The sequence below is a fragment of the Triticum urartu genome, chromosome 2A (genome assembly GCF_056163025.1).
Source record: "Triticum urartu cultivar PI428250 chromosome 2A, HENAU_Tu73, whole genome shotgun sequence".
In the NCBI taxonomy this organism is placed as follows: Eukaryota; Viridiplantae; Streptophyta; class Magnoliopsida; order Poales; family Poaceae; genus Triticum; species Triticum urartu.
The window spans coordinates 701,638,378-701,644,377 of record NC_141874.1 but is presented as its reverse complement, the minus strand read 5'-3'; positions in this window follow the sequence as shown (position 1 = coordinate 701,644,377).

Below are 6,000 nucleotides of genomic sequence, written 5' to 3'. Positions count from 1 at the left end.
GAAATCGACGATGTCCCAGGTACACATTCTTATTAGCCAAATATATACTGTCAGTACCGTCCAAACAGTGCGTGCATGCGCGGTATCCCTTGTTTGTCTGTCCTGAAAGGTTACTGAGAGCAGGCCAATCATTGATGGTCACGAACAGCAATGCCTTTAGGTCAAATTCTTCCCCCATGTGCTCATCCCACGCACGTACACCTGTTACATTCCACAATTGTAAGAGTTCTTCAACTAATGGCCTTAGGTACACATCAATGTCGTTGCCGAGTTGCTTAGGGCCTTGGATGAGCACTGGCATCATAATGAACTTCCGCTTCATGCACAACCAAGGAGGAAGGTTATACAAACATAGAGTCACAGGCCAGGTGCTATGGTTGCTGCTCTGCTCCCCAAAAGGATTAATGCCATCTGCGCTTAGACCAAACCATACGCTCCTTGCGTCATCTGCAAACTCCTTCCCGTACTTTCTTTCGATTTTTCTCCACTGCGACTCGTCAGCGGGTACTCTCAACTTTTCGTCTTGCTTACGGTCTTCTCTGTGCCATCGCATCGCCTTGGCATGCTCTTTGTTTTGGAACAAACGTCTCAATCATGGTATTATAGGAGCATACCACATCACCTTGGCAGGAATCTTCTTCCTGGGGCGCCGGCCCTCGACATCACCAGGGTCATCGCGGCAGATCTTATAGTGCAATGCACCACATACCGGGCAAGCGTTCAAATCCTCGTACTCACCGCGGTACAGGATGCAATCATTAGGGCATGCATGTATCTTCTGCACCTCTAACCCTAGAGGGAAGACAACCTTCTTTGCTTCGTACGTACTCTCGGGCAATTCGTTGTCCTTTGGAAGCATATCCTTTATCATTACCAGCAACTTTCCAAATCCCTTGTCAGATACACCATTCTCTGCCTTCCATTGCAGCAATTCCAGTGTGGTGCCCAGCTTTTTCTTGTCACCTACGCAATTCGGGTACAACAATTTTTTGTAATCCTCTAACATGCGCTGCAACTTCTTCTTCTCCAAATCACTTGCGCAGTTTCTCTTTGCATCGGCAATGGCCCGACCTAGATCATCAACGGGCTCATCTGATGCCTCTTCTTCAGCTTCTTCCCGCATTGCCAGCTCAGCTTCTTCCCGCATTACCGGCTCAGCTTCTTCCCCCATTGTTGTATCATCGTATTCAGGGAACCCATGGCCAGGATAGCTGTCATCGTCCTCTTCTTCTTCATTGTCTTCCATCATAACCCCTCTTTCTCCGTGCTTGGTCCAAACATTATAATGGGGCATGAAACCGGTCTTAAACAGGTGGACGTGAATGGTTCTTGATGTAGAGTAATTGTGACCATTCTTACAGCGAGCACATGGACAAGGCATAAAACCATCCGCCCGCTTGTTTGCCTCAGCCGCAAGCAGAAAAGTACGCACGCCCTCAACGAACTGGGGAGAGCATCGGTCATCGTACATCCATTGCCGGCTCATCTTCATTACACAACACCGAATAGACCAAATTAATACAAGTTCATACATAAAGTTCATACAACACTTAAATGCAACAAACAAATAACTCTCTAGCTAAAGCATTTAAATGCAACAACAAATACGATCAAGATCGCAACTAAGGTAACAATGGATCCAACAGCATAATGATACCAAGCCTCACTATCGATGGCATATTTTCTAATCTTTCTAATCTTCAAGCGCATTTTCTCCATCTTGATCTTGTGATCATCGACGACATCGGCAACATGCAACTCCAATTCCATCTTCTCCCCCTCAATTCTTTTCAATTTTTCTTTCAAGTACTCATTTTCTCTTTCAACTAAATTTAACCTCTCGGCAATAGGGTCGGTTGGAATTTCCGGTTCAGATACCTCCTAGAAAAAATTTCTATGTCAACTTGATGGGCATAATTTGTCATAAACACAAAATGCAACTAGTTTTAAAAGAGAATATACATACCACATCCGAATCATAACAAGGACTAGGGCCGACGGGGACGGATATCAAAACCATGGCACTATATGTATAACAAACAACGTACGGGTAAGATAATTATACGAGTAACTATATATCCAAATCACACAAACATCAATTTTTATATAAAGTTTCATGAACAAGAGGCTCACCACAAGGTGGTGCCGGCGACGGGACGGTGCGGGCGATCGACGGTGGCTACGATGGAGATTTAGAAGTCACTAAGTAAACCACACCTACATATGCAAACTAAGTGTTATTTTTGACCTCAAATTGCATATAAATCAAATACTAGCACATATATATATATATCCTCCCAAATTACTAAACTCACAAATTAATCACTATATAAACCAATGCAAGAGCTAATCTAGCAATGAGAGATGAAAGGACAAAGTTGCTAACCTTTGTGATCATTTGAATGGATGAGGGCCTTCAAATCTTGACAAATTTTGGGAAAATTTTGTGATGAACTCGAGAGGAAGAAGGGAAGAACAGAGGAGAGGGCCGGAGAGGGGAAAGGGGGAAGAACAGAATGCTGGTGGACGAAGGGTTTATATAGGACGACCTTTAGTACCGGTTCGTGGCACGAACCGGTACTAAAGGTGCTGGAGGGGCCCCACTCTGACAACATCCTGCCACCACTCTCATTAGTACCGGTTCATAGCACGAACTGGTGCTAAAGGTTTGCCACGAACCGGTACTAATGAAAGCGGCCCGGCTATCCGTTGGAACCGGCACTAATGCACTAATGTATACATTAGTGCCGGCTCAAATACAAACCGGCACTAATGTGCTTCACGTTTGACCATTTTTCTACTAGTGTGGGGGGGGGGACCAGCCCACTAAGGGGCTGGTTCCCACCCAACTACAGCCCATTAGGTTGTTCGAGGCAGGTGGACCCTCCCAGTGGACCCCCGGAACCCCTTCGGTGGTCCCGATACAATACCGATAAACCCCGAAACCTTTCCGCTGATTGAAACTGGACTTCCCATATATAAATCTTCACCTCCAGGCCATTCTGGAACTCCTCGTGACATCGGGGATCTCATCCGGGACTCCGAACAACTTTCGGTAACCACATACAATTCCCATTACAACTTTAGCGTCACCGAACCTTAAGTGTGTAGAACCTACGGGTTCGGGAACTATGCAGACATGACCGAGACATCTCTCCGGCCAATAACCAATAGCGGGATCTGGATACCCATGTTGGCTCCCACATGTTCCATGATTATCTCATCAGATTAACCACGATGTCAAGGATTCAATCAATCCCGTATACAATTCCCTTTGTCTACCGGTATAGCACTTGCCCGAGATTCGATCGTCGGTATACCGATACGTTGTTCAATCTCGTTACGGCAAGTCTCTTTACTCGTTCCGTAACACATCATCCCGTGACCAACCCCTTAGTCACATTGAGCTCATTACGATGATGTCTTACCGAGTGGGCCCAGAGATACCTTTCCATCATACGGAGTGACAAATCCCAGTCTCAATTCATGCCAACCCAACAGATACTTTCGGGGATACCCGTAGTGTACCTTTATAGCCACCCAGTTACGTTGTGACGTTTGGCACACCCAAAGTACCCTTACAGTATCCGGGAGTTGCACAATCTCATGGTCTAACGAAAAGATACTTGACATTAGAAAAGCTTTAGCAGACGAACTACACGATCTTGTGCTATGCTTAGGATTGGGTCTTGTCCATCACATCATTATCCTAATGATGTGATCCCGTTATCAATGACATCCTATGTCCATGGTTAGGAAACCGTAACCATCTATTGATCAACGAGCTAGTCAACTAGAGGCTCACTAGGGACATGTTGTGGTCTATGTATTCACACATGTATTACGATTTCCGGATAACACAATTATAGCATGAACAATAGACAATTATCATGAACAAGGAAATATAATAATAATCATTTTATTATTGCCTCTAGGGCATATTTCCAACAGTCTCCCACTTGCACTAGAGTCAATAACCTAGTTACATTGTGATGAATCGAACACCCATAGAGTTCTGGTGTTGATCATGCTTTGCATGTGGAAGAGGTTTAGTCAACGAATCTGCGACATTCAGGTCCGTATGCACTTTACAAATCTCTATGTCTCCATCTTGAACATTTTCATGAATGGAGTTGAAGCGACGCTTGATATGCCTAGTCTTCTTGTGAAACCTGGGCTCCTTGGCAAGGGCAATAGCTCCGGTGTTGTCACAGAAGAGAGTCATCGGGCCCGATGCATTGGGAATAACTCATATGTCGGTAATGAACTCCTTCATCCAGATTGCTTCATGTGCTGCCTCCGAGGCTGCCATGTACTCCGCTTCACATGTAGATCCTGCCATGACGCTTTGCTTGCAACTGCACCAGCTGACTGCCCCACCATTCAAAATATACACGTATCCGGTTTGTGACTTGGAGTCATCCAGATCCGTGTCGAAACTAGCATCGACGTAACCCTTTACGACGAGCTCTTCGTCACCTCCATAAGCGAGAAACATATCCTTAGTCCTTTTCAGGTACTTCAGGATATTCTTGACCGTTGTCTAGTGTTCCATGTCAGGATTACTTTGGTACCTTCCAACCAAACTTACGGCAAGGTTTTCATCAGGTCTGGTACACAGCATGGCATACATAATAGACCCTATGGTCGAGGCATAGGGGATGACACTCATCTTTTTTGTATCTTCTGTCGTGGTCGGGCATTGAGCCGTGCTCAATCTCACACCTTGCAATACAGGCAAGAACCCCTTCTTGGACTGATCCATATTGAACTTCTTCAATATCTTGTCAAGGCCGTACGTGCTTTGTGAAAGACCAATGAGGCATCTCGATCTATCTCTATAGATCTTGATGCCTAATATGTAAGAAGCTTCTCCAAGGTCCTTGATTGAAAAACACTTATTCAAGTAGGCCTTTATGCTTTCCAAGAGTTCTATATCATTTCCCATCAATAGTATGTCATCCACATATAATATGAGAAATGCTACAGAGCTCCCACTCACTTTCTTGTAAACACAGGCTTCTCCATAAGTCTACGTAAACCCAAACGCTTTGATCATCTCATCAAAACGAATGTTCCAACTCCGAGATGCTTGCAGCAGCCCATAGATCGAGCGTTGGAGCTTGCATACCTTGTCAGCATTCTTAGGATCGACAAAATCTTCCGACTGCATCATATACAATTCTTCCTTAAGGAAACCATTAAGGAATGCCGTTTTGACGTCCATTTGCCATATCTCATAATCATAGAATGCGGCAATTGCTAACATGATTTGGACAGACTTCAGCTTTGCTACGGCTGAGAAGGTCTCATTGTAGTCAACCCCTTGAACTTGTCGATAACCCTTAGCGACAAGCCGAGCCTTATAGATGGTTACATTACCATCCTCGCCTGTCTTCTTCTTAAAGATACATTTATTTTCTATGGCTCGCCGATCATTGGGCAAGTCCGTCAAAGTCCTTACTTCGTTTTCATACATGGATCCTATCTCGGATTTCATGGCTTCGAGCCATTTGTCGGAATCCGGGCCCGCCATCGCTTCTTCATAGTTCGAAGGTTCACAATTGTCTAACAACATGATTTCCAGGACAGGGTTGCTGTACCACTCTGGTGCGGAACGTGTCCTTGTGGACCTACGGAGTTCAGTAGCAACTTGATCTGAAGTTTCATGATCATCATCATTAACTTCCTCTCTAGTCGGTGCAGGCACCACAGAAATATTTTCTTGAGCTGCGCCACTCTCTGGTTCAAGAGGCAATACTTCATCAAGTTCTACTTTCCTCCCACTCACTTCTTTCGAGAGAAACTCTTTCTCTAGAAAGGATCCATTCTTGGCAACAAAGATCTTGCCTTCGGATCTGAGGTAGAAGGTATACCCAATAGTTTCCTCAGGGTATCCTATGAAGACACATTTTTCCGATTTGGGTTCGAGCTTTTTAGGTTGAAGTTTCTTGACATAAGCATCGCATCCCCAAACTTTCAGAAACGACAGCTTAGGTT